Raw genomic sequence first — 23,149 nt, 5'->3', positions numbered from 1 at the left:
GTGGCAGATGAGGGGGGTATGGCTCCTGGTGGCACTATAAGGGGCTGCGTCTGTTCCTCGACCAATCTAATATTTTGGTCCCCAGTAGTTCGCCTCAGATAGCCACACTCTTAGCCATTGTATTGTTGGCCAACCATCTCATGGGCCTTTGCAGTTTGGCCGTGAAATAATAAAGTTCAAGGTCTGGCACTCCCATGCCTCCCTTGAAAAGGAAATACGCACTGGGCAAAAGTGCTGCTAATACAAGAGTGCGGGCAAATGTATCATAGGTACACAGACACAAAAACTATATTAGACACAGGTATATTACAAAAATATTTTCTGTTTATTATTCTTAGAAATCTTATTTTTGTATCTTTTTGTTTAATGGGTTTGCGCTTATTTATCCAAAAAGTTTATAACATCATTACATCTACTCAAAGAACAATAACATTCATTAGAGAAACATTATTTACACATGATATATCCAAAAGTATTTTGATGAGGTATGACCACAAAAAACAAATATTACAAGAGAAACCATCAAGGGCCTTTGGAGTGTGGCTATCAATACTCTTTGCTACCCCCCCCCCCCCAAATCAGTTTTGACATGAGACCCCTCAGTTCCTAGTAGAAACAACCTGTGTGCACTACCAGTAAAGCTCCGAATAGATACTGAAAGCAAGGCAAACCCAACATTTTTGCTCTGGACGTATGTCCCGTAGGTGAGAGTGGCAGACGCTGTCAAAAGGACAGGGACTGGAGCACAGCTGCCAGCACCCTACATACATTACCATTGAGTAGATCTCTGTCCAAGTAAAAGACATTGACCTCTTGGTAGCAAAAAGTTTCCATGTTCCATGACAAGCACTAGGACTTCAATCCAGCCCATTCCACCAGTTCCACCTGCCTCAAAGGGAACAAGCAAGATTTCCCCCAATTAATCTTTATGCCAGTCATATCCCCAAAGTGATCCAGTAGTTCTAGCAGATCTGGTAACACCCTTCGGTTGTTTCATATATATACATCCATACTACTATAATAAACAGAGAGCCCAAACCTTTGAGGCGGGTAATCTCAGTAACCACAGCACCAATCACAACACCCAATACAGCGTTGGAAAGGGCAGTTGCAGCAGGAGGACATAGGCTATGCAGCCGCCCACCATATACATTTAGAAGGTGAAAGAACCGTGCCAGAAAAGTAGTCCCTTGTGGGCGTGTCTGCGTTGTGCTGAGGGCGTGTGCTGGGGGCGTGACAAATGCTGGGTGCGTGTGGTACGTTCCGCCCTTCATGCCATGTCTCATATCGTGTGCTGTGGGCGTGTGCTGGGGGCATGGGCGTGTGCGGGTCGTGGGATTACGGAAAGAAAAAGCGAGCGTTGTGCCCAATATTTCATTGTTTTTTCTTCCTAGGTACTGTACATTCCAGCTCCGGGTGTCCACCCTGCTCCCTTTAAATACCCCTGCACCCCATAATCATAACCCACCCTTACTCCTTAAAATACCCCAACACCCTTAAACACTAACCCATCTTAACCCTATAAATATACCCTGTACCCCAAAACCCACACCTATCGCTAAACACTAAAAATACCCCTGTACCCCAAAACCCAAACCTAGCCCTGAACCCTATAAATACCCCTGTACCTCAATACCCAAACCTACCCTTGAACCCTAAAAATACCCCTGTACCCCAAAACCCAAACCTAGCCCTGAACCCTAAAAATACCCCTGTACCCCAAAACCACCCCTGAACCCTAAAAATACCCCTGTACCCCAAAACCCAAACCTAGCCCTGAACCATAAAAATAACCCTGTACCCCAAAACCCAAACCTACCCCTGAACCATAAAATACCCCTGTACCCCAAAACCCAAACCTAGCCCTGAGCCCTAAAAATACCCCTGTACCCCAAAACCCAAACCTAGCCCTGAACCCTTAAAATACCCCTGTACCCCAAAACCCAAACCTACTCCTGAACCCTAAAAATACCCCTATACCCCAAAACCCAAACCTAGCCCTGAACGCTAAAAATACCCCTGTACCCCAAAACCCATACCTAGCCCTAAACTCTAAAACTACCCCTGTACCCCATAACCCAAAACTATATCTGAACCCTTAAAATACCCAAACACCCCAAAACATATACCTCAGTACCCCAAAACATATACCCCTATACCCATACTTACCTTATCCAAACATTAAAAAAAACATGCTTTTACCATTCATGCATTTACAGCGAATTTCGTTGTAAATATATGCGTGGTAAAAGCATATAAAATGTAATGCCAAGCGTTATAATGGCATTGCGGAGTCATGGTACTTTCGTAAGGAAAGTATGCGGAGTGATGGTATGTGGAAAGAAAGTTACGGAATAATGGGTGTTTACCCTCCCCCGGTAAGTACATTGGAGGCACGGCAGCCCACATCTCCAGCAACATACTCATATTTTTTCACCACCGATTTGAAAAATGCACAGGTCTCTCTCATTGATGGCCAGCACCAACATACACTTTTAGACACACTTCCCACCACAAGTTCTAGAATTGCGAACTTTAGAGCTGGGGAGCTACGTTCGAATCTCGGCATCAGCTCAACATCCTGTGATTCCTGGCAAATCGCTTTGTCTCCCCGTGCCTACCACAAATGAATGTGTTCTTCTGTAATGTAAATTGTACTCATGCCATGCTGTCGAGTTCGCGCTATATTATTATTATTATTATTATTATATTTCTTATATAGCGCCTGAATCGACCCCCGAAGGGGTATCTCCGCGCTTGCCTTGGGAACCCGTCCTGGCTTTTCCCTGTGAGATAGCCCCTACAGGGCATCCCCAAGGTGAAAGCCAGGCATCCCGCCGAGGGGGGCCGTTGTGGAGATTAAGCAAGCTTAATGCCCAGAGTTGCAGAGTGTGAACCCATGATTAGGTCAGGCACCGGAGCGAGAATTATCAAGTCCATGGACATTTGAGCTCAAGACCCTGCCGCGTCGGGAATTGAACCCTGGTCCCGGGTCTGACCTCTGCTTCAGGGTCTGCCTGAATATATATAATATATAATATTGCAAGGAAAAATAAAGTAGGGAAACTCGAGTTCACACACTACTGAACGCGCACTCTTCAGTGCATCAGCAGTGCACTGTGAATCGGAGAGTTTCACAGGCCTGTCACAGATAAGAAATGCTATCAAAACGAAATCCTAAAAAACAATATACTACTGGCCGGCAGCAATTCATACCCGGAGAACGTCGGGACGGGCTGCTAGTATATATATATAAGGCAATCTTCTGCGTACAGTGATATTATAAGCCAGTCCATTCCCACTTGCACGCGCCAGTCCTGGCCCCATGTCCTCAACATGCATCCCAATGGTTCCATCACCAGAGCAAAGATAATGGGCGATAGGGAGCAATCCTGTCTAGTGCCCCTGACCAATCTCAAAATTGCACGAGATCTGGTGATTCATCTTTACTCTGGCCTGTGGAGCCATGTACAGCAATTTAGTCCTGCAAAGGAAGTCAGGACTTAACCCCAGTCCCTCCAACACCAACAGGAGATAAGTCCACCCCACAGTATCAAACACCTTCTTGATATCTAAGGACACACCTATCTGAAGTTCATATATCCCTCTGCTGCCCATATTAAATGGCACAGTATGTGAGTGTTATAGGAAGCTGCCTTGTTAGAAATAAAGCCATCCTGGTTGGAGTGTACAATTAATGGCAACACTGGCAATAGCCGGTTCGCAAGAACCTTGTTCAGTATATTGTAGTTCATGTTTAACATGGGTAATGGGCGATAAGAGCTCACTTTTTGGTGTTCTATGCCAGGCTTGGGGAGAACCACAATGAGGGCCTTTCGGAAGGATTTGGGTAGGATTCCCACTTGTTGTGCCTCAGGATATACTGCGAGTAACTTGGGGGTAAGAGTCGCACTATAAGTGGCGCAATATTCCACAGGGAATCCGTCGGTGCCCAGCACTTTATTTCTGACCAATTGTCATACAGCAGCCTGTATTCCCACTAGTTGTATGGGCCCCTCCAGTTCCAGTGCCTTCAATGGATTCAGTTGGGCCGTTCGAACATGGTCCCGGACATTACCTAGGCCCAGTCCTGGTATGGAGGGCGGGGGGCATATAGCACCTCATAATAATATGTGACTACCACACTGATGTCAGCCTGAGCATTCATGGTACATCCACTATCGTCCCAGATTACAGCGATCATGGTTCTGGGGGTTTCCAACCTCACCAACCAGGCCAGGATGCACCCTGGCTTATGTCTCTCAGCGTGTTGTCTATGTTTTGAAGTCAGCATTGCTAAGTTGGTGGATCAAATCTCTATGTTATTTCTCTAGCACTCTTTGACATGCCAGGGCCCCTACGTCAGCTACAGCCTCCCACTCAGCCACCCGGAGCTGCCCCTCCAGTGCCATCAGGTCACATTTTAAAGATGTTTTAACCCCCCATGTGGCTTCTTTTAAAACCATTTTATTGGGGTTTCCATCCCCCAGGTGACTTTTATGTTGGGGCCTCTCATAATCACTGGCATGGCATCCTACTTGGACCCTCTTTTCCCCACTGACCCCTCATTATCCTGAAAATATTGCTACACGAGTGCTGACAGTCTCCCGTAAAACCTCATCCAGAAGGAACTCAAACCGCAGTTTCCAATTTGCGATCTGTGAGCAGACCCCCCCTCCCCACCGCCGGAAGAAGACACGCAACAGAGTGTGATCAGACAACTCCTCCAGATATTCCAAACTGACCACCATGGGTCAAAACTCATCATCATTAAAAATGTAATCAAGTCTGGTGTGTTCTTAGTGCCCTGGGGCATAGTACGACAACTCAGCCTCCTCCAGATAGCTTAAACTCCACACATCATGCAGTTGTACCGCCACTGTCCATTGACGGAAACACTCCATTGCCCTAATACCCTGTGTACCCAGTAAGGAAAGTACAGACCGATCTACCTCTGTGAAGTGAATGCAATTGAAATCATACCCCTCTGAACCACGGTTCTTGAGGGTCATTAGACAAGGCTGGGGTAAGAGGCCAAGCAATTCCCCTTGGAGTGCACTGGGGGAGTATACCGCTACCACTGACAGTGGTCTGCCATCTAACTCTCCTTCCAGTATTACCTACCGCCCTTCAGTGTCAGACAGTACCCTGGTATGCATGAAGGGTACTCCCAGGGCTATCCAAATCTGAACCCCTCAGGCATAGGCCGAGTATCTAGTCTCAAACGCCTGCCCCCTCCATTGCTTAGACATCTTGGCCGGTTCTTTCTTCATGAGATGCGACTCCTGTATACACGCAATGTGTATGTGTCATCATCTAAGATAAGTGTACACCCTGTGGCACCTCACCAGCATTGCCATACCCCTTATATTCCAGGTCAACACATTGTAAGTCACTTTGATCACCATATATAGAAATCTATAGGCAGGACACCAGTGCATCCAGCCATGTCACCCTCCCCTCAACTCTCTGTGTCATCCTTCCCACATGCACACCTCAACCACGAAAAACTTATTACAACAGTAACACCCTTTCCCTTGACTTGAATGAAAACATGCATCATGCCAAAAACCCCTACACACAATTTGTCCAGCAACAAAACATAAACCATATGCATATATAATGTCCTTATAGTAAGTCTCTAGGGGAATACACAAGAAAACGTCTAATGTCCAGTAGCTGCAGACCAGAGCTGTAGACACTCACAAAACTTACCACACACTGAATCACAGTTCAGGCATCTGCCATCATGGACAGGCCTCTGGGCTGACTATCTTGTTGTCCTCCGAGCTGGAAGCACCCACCTTGGATTCCAAGTCTATGTCAGGCGCTGGCACCTCAAATCTATTCACACCATGTATTGAGACCTCTGCCACCACCTGAGCTTGTTTCTTAGCAGCCTGTTCTTCCAACAGGCATGTGCATGACCAGTGGGTGTGACTAGGCTTACTGCTCCAGCCTAGCTCATCACCCACTCCGGTTCGGGCAGGTCAGGTGTGCCTCTGCATCTCAGCCACTCCCAGGCCTCCTCTAGTGTATGGAAGAAGTGGGTCACATCAGAATTCACCACTCTGAGTTGAGCCAGGAAAAGCAAGGCATAAAACATTCCTAGAGCCCAGAGTTGCACCTTAACCGCACCAAAGGTGTTGCTTTTCTTCTGTACATCTGCAGTGTAATCCGGGTACACCGTGAAGAGATTACCATTGTACCTCCAAGGGCACTTCACTAGGAACATCTGCAGCAGCATGTCCCGGTCCTTGAAATTCAGCAGACGTGCTATCACTGGACGCAGAGGAGCCCCCAGGGGAGGGGCGGCATCTGTTCCGGAATACTGTATGCCCTCTCTCTGGAAAGAAACTTTGGGATTCTATCGTCCAAAACCTTAGCAGTTAGCCAGTTTTCCAAGAATAACTCCATGCTCAGGCCTACCTTCTTCTCAAGGAAGCCAAAAAACAGACATTGTTGCTCCATGAGCGTCCCTCTGAATCTTCCACCCACTCCTTAATCCCTGGCACCTCTTCCTGCAGGGTCTTCACTTGTGCCTGTATGGTAGACAGTGTGGGCTGCACGGCTGTCAGGGAGGATTCCACGTATGTCCTGTCCCTCAGTTTAGCTTGGCCAGCACAGAGCAGCTACAATAGATAAAGTTGGTGGATAGCGCACTTTACTTTTGAACAGAGGCTAAACTGCGGATTAATCAGTAAGTGTGCTATGCTAGAAACTTTGTCTGTGCAGCATATTTGTAAACCCTAGAAAGTGGCCTAGTTCCAAAGTGGGGACTACAACTTTAGCATGCACTATTAATTTGAGTGTGATACTCAGTTTGAAACAGAATTTTAATGAAATGATATACTGTTTTAAATTTCACAGATTCCATCAATATATCATATATTATGCATAAAAATGTTTACATAGATACTACATACATTTGAAAAAAATATTTCAATAGTACAAATTTTGTGTTTAAACAAAGACAGATTCGTAAAACTCAATGCATTTCGGGATACTCGGTCCCTTCGTCAGGGGTGATCTGTAGAAAAAGAACGGGAAACAATTCAATCAATGCACACTTGGATCAACAACGATGAAAGAAAACAACAAAAAACATAATTTTATGTAATTCTTAATCGTGCACCCTACACCAAATAGTGCCACCCCCATGTCCATGCTTCACCAGGCAGTCACTACAGACCTCGCACTGCCTCCCGGCACTGCTCCGCCTTCTCTCATGCGATAGCTCTACCCAGGCCCTTCCCCTACATGCTCACAGCCGTCTCCTGATGCGAGTCACAAGCCCAGCTGTAGTGCTTCACTTGCTTTACCCCCTGCTTTGAGGCTCTCTGTTTTCAGGGGCAGTAGCATGGCTCAAATAGTAGGTAGTACTCCCCCCTTATCAATGATGACTTTTCCCAGCAGCCTGGGGAGCTCTTCGTTCTTGCGGATAACCAGCTGATATGGGCCATCTTAATGTCCTGGGCTGTGTTACCAGCTAGTTCAGGGATCCCAGTGGTCAGGTACTCCAGGACTGAATCTAGATAGTCTAGAGCACCAGAACCGACTGGCCCAGCTCAGCTCCCCCCGTAGAGCAGCCCACACGTGTGGCCCACCGGGAACCGCAGTCCAGCTGTAAAAAGCAGATCCAAGCCCCAGCCTGAGCCCCCGGCAGACAAGGCCCCTCCAATCAGGCGGTGGTTGGCTTCACTTCATCCAGCAAAATGGGCTTCTGAAGCTGATACTCCGCACCACTGACTAGGAGGCTGCAGCTCTTGCCCCAAGCGGCTGTAGCCCTCCTCTTTCCTCCATGCATGCGTAGGAGCCGCACAGGCTGCGTGCGGTGTGTCCTTTTAGTGCCTCCAGCCTCACTTCCGGTGCTCTGCGCCACTGCCTACGATCTAAGGCTAATGACCCAGGACTCTTCCGTGGCACTTGGGCAGCCGCGTCAGCTGGCCAGGGTCTTAGTGGCCCTCCCTAGTACACTATACTTCAGCAGTCCAGGCAGGAGCCTCATAGCAGTGCGACCACACTCTGCGCCATCTTGGCCATGCTCCACCAACCCAAATCCTGGTCTGCATACTTTGGGCCTGATGTAGGTAAATCTCATTTACCGACTCTAGAATACCGAATTTTACCGATTCGGTATTCTAGATTCAGTAAATGAGATGTAGGAAAAAAATCTATAATTTTTACCGAATCGGTGTGATTCGGTAATTACCGAATCGGTATTTACCGATTCGGTGAGGCCCATAGGAATCAATGTCAATTACCGAATCGGTAAATACCGATTCGGTAAAATTACTGAATTGTCAAGGGGGACAGGGTGTCACTTTGACACCCTGTAGCACCCCTGATTCTGGCTTGTGTGCCATGTGACACACATACATGTCCTTAGGGCGTGTATGTGTGCCACATGGCACAGGTGTACATGCACAGATGTGCATGTACACTGGAATTCGTTATTTACCACGAAATATTATTTTGTGGTAAATATGAAATCTTAAGGGCCTGAGGCACTGTTTTCAGTGCCACCTACATCTAGATTTACAGAATCGGTAAATTTACCGATTCAGTATTTTACCGAATCAGTAAATTTACCGATTCTGTAAAATGTAAGCCCCCTACATCTAAAACTCCAAATACCGGTCGGTAACGGCCAAAATCGGCCATTAGCGACCGGTATTTGGCCACCTACATCTGGCCCATAGGTTCCCAAAGTAACTCAAAATTGCGCTGTGCGGTACTTACTGTTATTTTGCATCAAGGGGGCATTCCATTTGTGGAGTCCTCAAGACAGACGTAACAAGGAGAAATTTTTTTATTTCTTCTTGTTTTTCCAACTTTGCATGTGTGCTGCATTGTACAGCACATGTACAAGTGTGAAAAGCATTAAGCACACACACTTTTTCTCACTTAAACACACTCTCACCTGCAAGCATGCATACAACATTCATTTAAAATCAATTTTACTAACACAGCTTCCACTACAGTGTGTGTTCTAGCTAAGTGTGCTCGATCTTTTATTACACTAAGCCCTATTATTCACTATTAGTATAATGAAAAACGGCCTGAACATAAGGAATGCAAAGCCACCCATGTGTTTCTGAGTCTGATTTTGCCACCTCTGAGGTCAGGGATCCCAAAGGCAATGCCAGTGGTTACAAGGGGCAAGCCAGGGGTCACAACTGCGACCCCTGGAAACCCCTGAATGCCATGCATGGTCTCCCCATGCCTAAAAATGCATTACAAAAAATCTGATCTCTATAATGTAATCTGGTGCTCATGTAAATTGCTCTAATGCCTTTGGGCCAAGATCACTTTATATAAAAACTGCAAACAAAGAATGTAGTTTTAAAATAACTGGCAACTAATTCAAACTATAGAAAACGGTACTTTGCATTGCTGAGCAGTGTGAACCCTCCAGACAAACGGAATTATAGTGCAATCTGTTATTCAGTAAATTAGCGCCAGACTACTACTGAGCAGCACTTATTATCGATCTATATCTACTCTGTAAAGGGAATCTATGGAATGCCTCCCCTACCAAGCATTTCCATAGTACTGCAAAATACTGCTGCTCCACCAGTGCAGTAACTATAAAAAGGCACCTCGAGGGTCAATTTTTTGATGTCTATTCCTTGAGAGACCATGTCCCCTACTTCTTTCATAGATCTAATGCCCAAGCAAAGTAAATCATTTGTGCAACTTAGAAAAAGTGCTAGTAGTATTTTGAACTACAATAGAAGATTTTAACAATACCCCTTCATTAAAAGTGCAAAAAAGTTTTGGGCAGCGCGCATAGGCTGAGAAGTTCCAATTAGCTTCTGGGCTATTGCATTGCCTTCTATTGCTTTTCACAATTAGGTCTGGGACTATTAAAGCTCAGACGCCAACCATTACTTTTGTGCTACAGCATACATGCATTGAATAGGGTTATCTAATTATTGGAGAACATTTAAAGCATTTATCCGAATCCGTGAGACTCCATTATAAAGAAATGAAGATTTGATTCTTCTTTCTCAGCAGCTTATAGTCTTTGAGATTGACGCAGTTCCAGTCTTTTGTGGGGGGGCTTTAAGGACGCTTCAACTCATATGTAGTTCCGAGTCCTCGCTTTTTAAGTATAACATTTTCGATCCAACTTAACAATGCATTCCACATACTGCATTTCAGATGCAGTGGCGGCCGGCACGGCTCGCAGGTGGTGCGCCAGGCACATGGGGAGGGGGTTGCATGGGGAGGGGTGGCACAATGTAAATAAATAAATAAACACTTACCTTGCCGTCAGGTCTCGCATCTGTGCTCCTGCTCTCCTCCGTCGGACTCCAGGAAAAGGAAGCACAACCAGGCTCCCCTGACCAATAACAACGCTGAAGTGCAGTGTTGTGGTTGGTCAGAGCATCATGGTTCAATGATTAGCCAGGGAATGGGTGCCTGGGCATGTTCTCCATGCAGACTGTAATGCAGCCTGCATGGAGAACGGGGAATTGCGCAAACAGTCAGGCGCGCAACACCCATTGGACTCACCGGGCTTCCCCCCCCCCCCCCCCCCCCCCCCGTCATGTGTGGCAGCCCGGGATGAGACAGATCCCGGGAACACAGAGCCGCACCCGAACGTTTCACAGGTCTTTAGCCCTTTCGCTGCGGCGGCTATTCCGGCGCAGCGCTAAAGGGGCGGCGCGGCCGCGCGGCGGCTGCTTGCTGGTGACAGAACCGCTCCGTCACCAGCCGCGGTTGAGCTGTGCTGGTGACGGAGCGGTTCTGTCATGACCCGCCCCGCTCAATAAAACTGCCGCGCAGGCGCGAAATCAGCGCCGCGCAGGCGCGGCGGCCGGGCCATGACGGAACCGCTCCGTCATCAGCACAGCCCAACCGTAGCTGATGACGGAGCGGTTCTGTCATCAGCAGGGGAGGGGTTAAAAGACTATTTGAATGTTAATTAGGCCTTGCAGTTGTTTCACCCTATTCTAAGAGCCCCTGCAGCTCCACTCTGCCTACTGATTAAAGGTTCAGTCCCCCCCGAAATTTTTCCTTAGCCCCCCCGAAATTCGGCTCTAGTTGCGCCTTTGCAAACAGTCATGTGCATTTAGGAGTGGGCAAACTACTCCTCCCCTGCTCTGAGAGCAGAGCAGACCCACACGCCTGCCCTTAAAGCAGCACAGAAACATAAAATAATACCTCAAAGTTATTATCATTTTGTTTCCTTTATTTGCACTTCTTAAAAGCAGTGGGGTGATGCTCCTCCGCCATGGCAGAGGAGCCGCCACTGCTCAGATGTAACTCTTTTATGTGGGAAGGTGGTATGGGTGAGAACTTAGTGACTGGATTGGTAAACCAAAAAGTATGGCCCCAATTATGGTCAGATAGATTAATTGTGGTAACACTTGTTACAGCATAAATCGCAATTACACATTGGGTGAAAAGCACCCCACATAGATTTTGGTAGATAAAACATGAGGACATGTATTGTACAAAAAAATGCCCTGTAAGTAACGAACATGTGGATTATGGTGCGATAAGCCCCAAAATCCATGATATGTCTCATTTGTGGGGCACTGCCTATAATTAGGAGCAATTTATTGCACCCGATAAATTCCGATCCCTGCAGTGTTGGATTATGCTGGGTGCAATAAACATCACACCCTTTTCGGGCCAACCCTAATTAAGGCTTATACCATTATATGAACTACTCTCTTGAGCTTCATTGTTATTTTCGATTTTGACACAACAATGCAAAGCTTTTTTGTAACTGTAATAGCTCACCAGGTTTCAAGCTAAATAATATATGTGCCAGAATTTACGAATGTAGTTTATTTTCTGCCGGTGTTGTTTCTAATTTTGCCTTTGAGTTCTTTGTCAATCGCGTGAAACCAAATGCAGGGTATCTCAGAACGACTTCTTAGCCGTTAAAATAGAAAAAAAGCACTTCTCCCCTGTAATCTTAGTCTGTTGCCGTTGACATTCATTATAACTGAAAAGCAGCATGACACACATGCCCAGGAGCTCCAAATTGGAACTTAATTGCTGAGCTCGCATGCCTTCGCATCGATTTTTCTATCTAAGTGAGCCCTGATGTTAGTGTCCTTAAATTTGACCTGAACATACTTAGCAAATCTTGCTAAATAGTTCTTTTTGAGGAGCTCCCGAAAGCTTCGCCAATTTGCAACATGTTTGCAGGAAAAATGATTCAACTTCTTTTTTGTATCATGAGCAAAAAGGCCTCTTTTAATGTTTAATATTAAAACGAATTGTTTATTCCCAAAGCCCTAAAAGTTTGATCAGTGCCACAATTGTTCTCATAATTTTACATGCCTCTAACATGTTTTCTAAAATTCTGACTTGCAAATTGTGGTAAAGAATGGTTAAGCATGTAAAAATATATATATATTGTTGATTTGTTATGGGCAAGCAAGCTTACTCTAAGCTGTTTTATTGTTCTGCGTCATCTACTTGCCTTTAAGATGTAAACTTTCTAAGCATACTCGTTAATAGTTTCTTGACTTCACCTATCCAGGAACCTGTCTTCTAAGATGCCAGAGCAGTTCAAGAAATATATTTGTGAAGAAAGGAACAGTATTCTGTGTTTACAAGATTTCACCATTTCCATCAATAGGATTCGGCTTTATTTTTTTCATGAGCATTCATCAGGGAATTTCCAACTGTTCCAACCTTGCTTGCCCCAATTTTCTTGCAGTAATGATTTTAAGGCAGCAATTTGATTGCAGCCGTAAACTCTTCATATCCTTCTTTATCTAAGCATGTACGAAAAATGAATTTGAAGAATACATTTTATGTTATGTTATTGCGTATTTGTGGTTCTATAGGGCACAGTTGGTCTTCATAGCAGGAGCTTATCACAGGCCCCTGTGGTGCAGGGGGCGCAGGCCCAACCCTTCAAGGGGCCCCATTCAGCCAAATGTCATTGAAAATCTGTGTAATATGGGAGATTCTGGTCCCTTATCACATTCTGCAGAGGGGGCCCCATCATTTTCTGTTATGCCACTGCTTTATAGCACTGCTTGCAGTGAACTTCTTTTAGTTAGTTTTCTCCTGCAGCACGCTTGCACTTTCAGCAACATCTAGTGTCCTTAAAAACAAGCATTTACAATGCAATGGTTTTGCCTTTGTTAAAGTTAGAGCTATTGGCATTGCTCTTGAAATTTTTCTAATTAATGTTTTTTTAACATAAATAAATGGCATTGTCATTTACAATAGCAGGGCAGGGCACAGGGAAGGGGGGCGAGGAGAGACAAAGGAGAGATGCGGGCTCAGGGAAGGGGGGGGCGAGGAGAGACGAAGGAGAGCTGCAGGCTCTTGTTGTAATGCTTGCATTGATGAGTTGGTGCATGCATGGATGGGTGTATGGATAGAGGCATGAATGGGTGGATGGATAGATGCATATATACAGCCAATCCCTCAACAATGTATGCAATCCACCAACCAACAACCTATCCATGCATCCACCCATACATCCATGCATCATGCATACATCCATCCATCCATCATGCATCCATCCACACACTGTGTCCCACTCCGACCCCTCTAAATATAACTCATTTTTTCTGTATATAGAGATGACTGTATTCACTAGTATATGCAGTAGACCTTTCTACTCTAGCATTCCTATGTGACTCTTGCAGTACATCTATTCATATCCCTTCCATATGTATATAGAAATATAACGAGAATCAACAGTCTCTTCTTTGTGTGACTACATCTAGTACATTTCAATTGTTTTCCTGTTTGTATCTTTAACGCATGTAAATCAAAGTCCTTAGGTTTGGCAACTGGTTCTTATGTAAAGTGCTCTGACACAGTCAGCCATGGACGGCTTTACTCCTTGAAGCTGCAACAACCCATGCACAGAGACGTGTTGTCTGGACACATACTACACCACAAACACTAGTGTATTTCTTCGTACCCGAAGCGGCAACACCCCATCCTGAGAGACCTGCTACCTGGACCCCAATCACCCACGGTCAGGCGATGGTAAATAGGGTGTAAAAAAATGTGTACTGTGTGCAAATAACCAGAAAGTTATTACTTGACTTTGTACTTGTTTTCTACCTTGAAGGGGCTAACTCTTTTTCCCTCCCCTGGGGACGCCTAAATTCCCAACTGTAACTTTACCTCAACAGATAGATTCTGAGTCTATGCAGCCCCTCGACGGGTTTGGCTGTGTCCTATATGCAAATTACTAGGTACCAGAAGGAGTGTGGAAGCTGAAAGGATCATACTCACTAGTACCCTATCAACAATTTCAACAGCAGTTGCAAAATACCTAGAGTGGATGTGGGTAATAAGGCTAAAATTGGTGCCCAGTGTGAAATGTTTTGTGAACTATGATTAGCTAGTACACCGAACTAGGATTGTAAATATTTCCAAGTTACTTAAATTCATCTAGTTTACTCAGATCAGGTCTTAATTTGGAGAGATGAAGTGGGCCGTATTGAGTTCTTCTGATAAAGAATTTTATATAAATTTGAACATTGGTAGATGTGAAATTTTTAAACCAATTTTCCACCAACAGGACAGCTTCGCAATTTATGTATGACATTTTTATGTATATATATTTTAAACTTTTTTTTATAATGGGCTTTTATGACTACATGTCGAATAAAGCTTGTTTGGATTGGATTGGATTGGATTCTGAGTAAGGTTCAGTCCCTTTAGGCTGTAAAATGCTTGTGGGTCTCCAAAATTGAACTTATATGTGTAAAAAGTTTTCTGAATTCGCCTCTTATTAGATCCCACCTTTTGGCTCTAGTCTTGAGCTAACAACTTCTGTCAGCCAGTTTAGATATTCTTCTAAGGTTTCCCGTTTAGAATGATCATCTAAAATGTTTACAATTTAAGGCCACCTGTTAATTTTTTGTTGTTGTTGTGCTCTTTATATTAATGCAAAAGGGGTTAACTGAAGTATTGCGCATACCCCATATAGCTTCATATAGAGTCCACAGGCGTTGCAGACCGGCTCTCCCTCCGCATTCCGACGCCATAGGGTAGTCGTTGATGTGTGACAATTTGAGCATAACAAGCCGATTCGCCTTGAGGAAGGCTGCAAGGAAAGGAAAGAAAGGCTTTAGTGCATGTATTTTGATCAAATGGATCACTAATCCCCTTATAGTTTACAGTTGCATGTGGAAGATAATACGTCTGATAACAAAATAAATAAATCGAGTGCTTGCCCAAAGGAAAATCATTCCCACCCAGTGGCTACTCCAAAACCATTGTCGCTTTCAGATGTTTGATTCAGAGATCACTGAAACAATTCCAATGTTTTCATCATCTGGTGCAAAAAAATAAGAAAAGGGGAGTTCATAAAGACTTTCTTCTGCCCTCTGTCTTAGTTAGGGTGGTGAGGAGGGAATAAAGTGAATTTTGCAGATGCACAGATTTAAATTCTACTTACACATTTAGTCTCAAATTCTATGGAAGAAAAGGCATGCAGAACTTTTCTCTACAGGTTTATGCAGGACTGTCTTAACAGCATTATAGGCCATAGGGCAAAGCAGGTCAGAACGACGCGGGGGGCCCTGGAGCAGAACGACGGGGGAGGGGGCCTGGAGCAGAACAACGCAGGGGGGGGGCTGGAGCAGCACGACGGGGGGGGCTGGAGCAGTGGAGTATCGCAAGAAGGGTCCGCGGGGGGAGGCCGGGAGCACAGGCGGGGCCCGCAGTCCCGAAAGAGCAGCAGCACAGGGCGGAGCCTTAATCAGTATCAGCTGGGCTCAGGGGGGAGCAGCACGGGACGGATAACCAGCAGCAGAAGCACGGGACGGATCACCAGCAGCAGAAGCACACGGCGGATCACCAGCAGCAGAAGCACAGGGCAGATCACCAGCAGCACAGGGCGGATCACCAGCGGCACTCAGCACGGGGCGGATCACCAGCACACGGCGGATCACCAGCAGCACAGGGCGGATCACCAGCAGCAGCACACGGCGGATCACCAGCAGGGGGGGATCACCAGCGGCAGCACACGGCGGCTCACCAGCGGCAGCAGACGGCGGATCACCAGCGGCACTCAGCACACGGCGGATCACCAGCGGCAGCACACGGCGAATCACCAGGGGCACTCAGCACACGGCGGATCACCAGGGGCGGAGCCTCAATTCAATTAGTGTCAGCTGGGCCGGGCGGGGCCTTTATACCCCGTAGAGCCCTCCAGCTGTGGGTGGTTGTTGGGTCCGCTCCGCCTCCGAGCCTTTAAGGCCCCGACCCTGACGCCCCTCCCTCTTGGTGAAGGCAGCTTTACCCCTCCTCTGCCCACTACATCGCTGGAAGCTCCGGCAGACACAACGTCCCTCCCGGCCCCGGAAGGAGGGCGGGAGGGAGGGTGGGTGAGTGAGGGCGGGCGGGCGCGGGTGCTTCTAGGCGCTCTCTCTCTGCTGCCAGCAAGCAGCGCTGCTGGTGGTGCTTGATGTGTCTTGTTTCTGCTCGGTCTTCCGTGGAGGGAAGATGTGCTTCGAGGCGCTCTCCATCCGCTGCGGGGCAGGAAGTGCAGGGAGGGAGGGCGGCGGTGCTTCGAGGCGCTCTCTCTCGGGAGTGAGCGCAGATCCCGTTCCTGCAGTTCCTAACCTATTCATAAGAAAATGCTGCTGGGTGTTGTCCAGTTGAATTGCACCCAGTATTACACGCTACCAATGGGGAGCGGGGTCTTTCCCCGTGGCTCCTCCTTCGCTCTGGAGCCTCGGGACAGACGCAGGCTGCTTCCTGCTCTCCACACCTCCTCCGGAAGACGTGGCGGAGGCTCGGCCGGCTGGGCCAATCCCAGCGCGGCCCTGGCTGGACGCACACGGCTGCTTCCTTCGGGCCGGCTTCTCGCTGCGGGCAGCATAAACACGGGGCAATGCCGGGTGGGCATCGGCTTCAATTAAAATATAAAGCGAGGTGGCACTTGCTCAAAGGCGACAATGTCCCTGGCAGGGTGGGCACCTGCCAGGGGGCTCAAAAAAATCGGCAAGGGACGGGGCAACTGTATTGAGGGCGGGTGCCGTCAATGCCGGAACAGACTCGGGGGCATTCCCGAGAACTGGCTTTCGGCTGACGTCGCCAAAAGCCAAAAATTCTCGGGAACGCCCCCGAATCTGGTCCTGCATTGGTTCTGCATTGACGGACAAACGTGTCTTCCAATGGCTAGCCTCCATTTATGGAGCTAGCCAATGAAAGACGGGGGCGGATTCCCAGCCCCCATACTATACTCATTAGCTTTTTCCTAGCACATGCGTACTTCGTACGCATTGGCTAGGCAAAACCTAAAAATCTTAAAGGGGGCTTAAAGCCCACCCAATACTTACCTTTACTTACTATTGGTTGGCTCCAACGTCACTTTTGTTTCCTGCTTCCCATTGGTCAGCTTCTCCTCCTAGTGTCTGGTTTCTTCTTGGACTTTGAAATCCTCAGGGCCTTTGTCCACGCCGTGGAGCGTGAATCAACTACTCCTTCCTGTGGCTAGAGTCCTTCCACTGGCAACAGGTACTCTTTTTTTGTCTTTACTGACTGGCATGCACTCAAAGAGTGCATGCTCTGTAGTCCCGCTCCTTCATTGTCAGCCTCTTTCTGCTCCAAAGTAAGTTTTGCTCACCACCATCGCCTTCCATTGATTTTTGACCCACCCCCTTGGTGTCCTACTGTTGCTGGTTTCACCTTTTACTAAAAAAAATGATCATCTATACCCATTACATGATTTCGCTGCTATAGCATTTTATATCCTACTGCTAGAAACAGGGGCGGCCTTAGGCATGTGCCAGCTGTGCACCTGCACAGGGCCACCAATCCCCAGGAGCCACCACGCCAATATATATCCTTAATATAATAATCCTCTGAGGATGAATACATATTTGCGTGGCGGCCCCTGGCAGGGATTTGGCTGTTCCACTTCCAAACACCCTGACCCTCCCTCTTCACTGGCCTCCGCGCTCCGCCCCGCCCGGACCCCCTCTTCCGGGGCCCCCTATCTACGCTCCCTGCCCAGGGCCACCATGAGCCTAGAGCCGCCCCTGCTAGAAATATGCAAATTACCTGGTTTGTGTGCTGCATTAGACAGAGTAATACCTTTCCAAATTGGGCAGTCTGGTTGATGGGGCTAAGTATAATTAGGACCTAAACATACATAACTTGTTTACGAAATCTATTTTCTCAAATCACTGACAGTTTTTTATTGGTGCTACAAAAATATAGGTAGTTTTTAATTCATTTTCTCAAATTAAAAAATAGATTGATACTTTAAAATATTATTTACAAGATATTTGCTAACACACCATCCACCGTTTCTTGTCTTCATACATCAGTCTAGAACCTAGGACAGCCTTTTAGAACTACTGTCAGTGTTAGTAGATACCTCTTCCATTGCACTTAAATTCAAATAATCAGTGACACAGTTTATTTTCCCACCTACATCCAGCCACAGTATATTCCTTCATTTTCCAAACCTACTTTTAAAACACCTAGTTTGAGACATTTATGTTTGAATCCTTATAGTACCATGCAAAACAGATGAGCCATGTGCTAGACACTAAACTCAGCATCTTGTCTTTACATAACTAAGGAAAGATGCGTTTGTGTGGTTTCCAGGCTTCCCCACGATACTTCACTCTGATTTCAAAAACTACGGCCATCGGGAAATATTTTGACAATGACCTCAACTCAAATGAATTCTTTCTCTCCATAGTGATTCAAACACGGACGCCACTGATTATGCCATTTTTTCTAAACACATGCAGTATAGTTTACTAAACTCATTCTATTGCCTTTCAATTATGAAAAGCTGTTTGATGATATTAACATCTAGGCTTGTTAAAATGATCTACACGAGTAAAAGTTTAATTTTCAGACTGATTTTTGCAATGACATTTTTATTTCTGAATTAAGATTATAATACACCTATGCAGTGTACATAATTAGTATGATATATGTTAGCTCTTAAGTTACATAAATCAACCTGCCACCTCTTAAAATGGTGCTCAGTAGATACTTTAGCTTAGAGTAGGCACTCACGTTTGACATTGAGTTTCACTTAGTTAGAAAAGTATCACACTACCTCCTCGTTGCTGTATTGTATTGTATTGTATTTATTATTTGTAACGCGCAACTGTCACCCTACGGGTATCCTGGCGCCCAAACAAGAAGTAATCAGATGGTAATCAGATGGTAAACAATACACTAGCTGTCATGACATATAGACCAGCCGCCAGAGCTGTTAAATAGAGTCAAGGGGATTATACTTTGGCGAACAGCCAGGTTTTTAGGCTCTTTCTGAAACCCAGTAGGGTGTCTATTTGTCTGATGTTCTGGGGAAGCTCATTCCACATCCTAGAGGCAGAGGTACAGAACGCTCTGCCTCCCATCCTCGATCTCCTGATCCTGGTAGTAGCTGCCAGACTCCGGCTAGCAGAGCGCAGGGACCTGGAAGGGCTATACCAGGAGAGCCTTTCCTGTAGAGGGATAGGTCCTGTGTTGTGCAGGGCTCTGTACACGATACACAGGGACTTGAAGGCAACTCTACTCCCGATTGGCAACCAGTGTAGATCTCTTAGCGCCAACGTAGTGGAAGAACTGCGAGGTCTTTTAAGTGCCAGCTTGGCCGCTATAGACTGGACCCTCTGGAGCCCCTGTGGGATATATAGGGGGGCCCCTAGATATAGAGAGTTACAATAGTCCAGTCTGGCCAGAATCACACTCCTAACTACTAGTGGTCTGGATTCGTCAGGCAGAAGGGGCAAAATCTGTCTGAGTGCCTTCAACAATCCATAACAGACACTGATGGTTTTATTGGTCTGAGAGGTCATTTGGAGATCCGCATTAAACAGTACCCCTAGATTGCGCACGGTCTGAGCTGGGATGCAAGGTTCTGCTCCTGGCGCGAGCCTGATCTCATGGGAAGGTTGTTGACTCAGCTTGGCTGACGAGCAGTAGACAACCTCTGTCTTCCCCTCATTAAATTGAAGGGAGTTTATTGTCAACCACCTGGACACCTTGTTCATGCAGTTCTGGAAGGTTTCCATGGTCACCGCCTGTCTTCCTTCTAAGGAGAACACCAGTTGTGTGTCATCGGCGTAGTTTATCAGATCTATACCGAAGGATTTGATCATGGGGATCAAGGGCTGCAGATAAAGATTAAAAAGAATAGGGCTGATCGAGGAGCCCTGAGGTACTCCATGACTGACCAGGGACTTGGGAGATGAGAAGGGTGCTAGGGTTACCACCTGTTGTCTACCTGTCATGTAGGATTGTATCCATCTCAGGGCTTTGCCCTTCACGCCCAGTTTTTCCAGCCTGCTTAGCAGAACTGCATGGCTGACCGTATCGAATGCGGCCGACATGTCCAACAGCACCAGGACTGAGGAGTTGCCATTGTCGGCTCGCATTCGAAGGGTGTCCAGCATGGTTGCCAATGCAGTTTCTGTTCCGTGTCCTGGGCGGAAGCCAAATTGGTCCTTATCCAAAAGGCAGTTGTCTTCCAGATAACCTGACAAGGATCTACTGACCACCTTCTCCAAGATTTTTATCGGGTAGGGCAGGAGAGAGATGGGCCTAAAATGCTCCGGAATAGTAGGGTCCAGCGAAGGCTTCTTAAGCAGGGGGTAACCACTGCATGTTTCCATGCTTCCGGCACTATGCCTTCTTCAAGAGATTGGCGACAGATCTGATGCATCCAGGGGAACAACTCTGGCCCATATTCTTTCCAGATCCTGTGCGGAAGGGGGTCTAGAGGGGATCCAGATGATACATTCTGGGCCAGTCTAAAAAAGAGCTCTTCTGTAAGAGGGGTGAAGTTTTCCAGCTGTCTAAAGATCTCAGATCATTAGGCGCAATATTTGCCCATGGGTCTTATGCGCTACTCTCAGCCTAATCTGTTTTTATCCCGCTTTGAACCACTATTATGCGTAGTTTTGGGAACACATTTGCTCTTCTGCTAAAAGCTCATCTCTATTTGCATCGGTACATATAAATTCCTTATTTCTTCCCCTCGAGAACGGAATCTAAAATGTTTAGAACCTAGAAAATACCCTGAGGCCCAGTTCACAAACCTTTTTTTTTGTGGGTTTTTGTATTTTACTCCTGGAAATAAATTAAGCCACACTTAACCATTTTTGGTAGGTGGGCCAGTTTCCTCTTTCATCTTGTTTATGACTTTGGCCAAGACTATCCACAGTAAGCTGGGGAGAATTCGAGCCCTGCCAGATTTTTAGCATATCCTCGTTAGATAACTGTGCATAGAAAAGGCCTAATCTGAAAATCCGATATGTCTGCAGGCCTTGTGGACCAGTGACTTTATGGATGCTTCTCAGATGATGAATCTTCTAAAAACACTGTCTGCCAGAGGCCCAGTGCTTAATTTGAGCCGTTTGTTGCCGTTGTGGGACCGGCACTTATTTTTCCTTATCAGTTATTGACACCACGAGCAAGAGGGAGGAAAACATGCAAAAAAGTGAAAAGAAGGAGGAAGAGAAAGACGAAACTCCCAACACAAAGATCGAAAGCAGGGGCATGTATGTGTGAGATGAAGGGGCAGCAGTGTCTGTAGGGGATTAAAGAGACATGATGGTGGATTCCAGACTTGGTGCGCCAAACTTTAGGTCTCACCTACGCAGCCGTTTGCGCTGCATAGGAGGGGACCTTTTGGAATCGATCAGCATTTTGGCCAAAACGTCTTCGTTTTGCATTGCTTTCTATTGCAACTCGTGCATGTTTGGCATTTCCCTTGCGGGAGCGAGCAACGCCATCTCTTAGCAATTATCGCGCTCGCTCCCGCAAGGTAAATGCTGCGCGTCCCTGCTCTTGGATGCACTCCTCCCAACCCTCCCACTTGTTTACCGAGCGTCAGTTAACCCGCGTGCTACACCGAGAGTGAGATGCATTTGCACTTGTTAAAGTAGCGTTTCACTCACATGAGCCACACACACATTTTATACAGTCATCTCCCCTCACACACCTTGGTGGTTTTCCATTCAAGCTTCTCAATGCAAAAAAAGCATGTTTCGATCAATGGTAACACTGAGTTGCTGTTCTAGGCAAACAGCTGTCCAAACACAGCAATTCACAAACCCGGGGTTAAATGCGGCAGTCATTCCCAACAAAGCGCCGGCATGGGAGTGAGCCTTATGAAAATAGATGGCACCGGCCCAGTCCATCCAGCAATGTCAACATGGGTTTATCTCCCGTCTATCGAGGCCTGTCCGATCCCTGCAAGCAACCCAGGGGCTTTTGCGAAGCACGCCGGGACAAAGCATTGCATCTGGCCTCCTCGCTCATTTATGGTGCCACTCTGACTACTATTTGTTTATTAGGTGTCATGTTACCATCTCCCACATGGTGCTGTGTGCAGCAGATGTCACTCACTTGTAGCGGAGACAGCGCTGAAGACCCGGGGTGGCAAACTGGCTTCACAAGAAGCACAAATACCGACACACTCTGCAAAGGATGCTACGAACGCATTTCTAAAATTAAAATATTTTTATTTGAAAGCTTACAATCCATAAATTTGGGACAATCACCTTTAAAAAAGGAATTCTACTATGGCAAGCGCCTGTACAGAAAACATGCAAATGGCAAAGAACGCTCCAACGCCTCCTCGCAGCTGTTTCTTTTAACTGTCCCCATGGGATGACATTTTGTAACGCATATGTTCGAGGCATATGGGCTGCAGATGGTACATTATGAATAGATCGCCATCTGGTGTTGGGCTCGGATGATTGCACTTTGTTTTTCTCTTGGAGAGTCTTTTGTATCTTGGTGACTCCTCCCTTAGTTGGTAGTGCGCATGGGCATCGGCTCCATCCTTAGATTGTTTTTTTCCGCCATAGGGTTCGGATGAAGATCGAGACGCTCCAGATCAACTTCAGAAGAAAGTGATTTTTCGGCGCGTATTCCCTTTCCAATTCGACGGTATTGTTAGCGAACGCGTTCTTTTCCATTCCGACGCGTTACAAATTCAAAATAGAAGAGAAAAACTTGGATCTACGTCGAAGAACAGGAGACCTTTCTCGACGCAGTCAAGCCCGGAGTCCATGGAAAGGACTCCATTCAAAAAATGTCCATCGTGTGGTGCTAAGTTCCCACACAAGGACCTACACGAGGTGTGCAACCTCTGTCTATCGCCTGAACACGAATCCAGGGACTGCGAAGCCTGCGCAGCATTCTCCTCCAAGCT

The 23,149-nt window shown here is 46.6% G+C and overlaps 1 protein-coding gene across 1 annotated transcript in view; it reads left to right on the top strand.

Moving 5' to 3' along the window:
• INPP5A (inositol polyphosphate-5-phosphatase A) overlaps positions 1-23,149 on the top strand; it is a 1,335,101-nt gene that overhangs the window by 389,855 nt on the left and 922,097 nt on the right. The window lies entirely within an intron of this gene.

This window comes from Lissotriton vulgaris, chromosome 5 (genome assembly GCF_964263255.1).
Source record: "Lissotriton vulgaris chromosome 5, aLisVul1.2, whole genome shotgun sequence".
Lineage (NCBI taxonomy): Eukaryota > Metazoa > Chordata > Amphibia > Caudata > Salamandridae > Lissotriton > Lissotriton vulgaris.
Note: the sequence above shows the minus strand (reverse complement) of the source record. Positions and strands in the feature narration are given on the sequence as shown.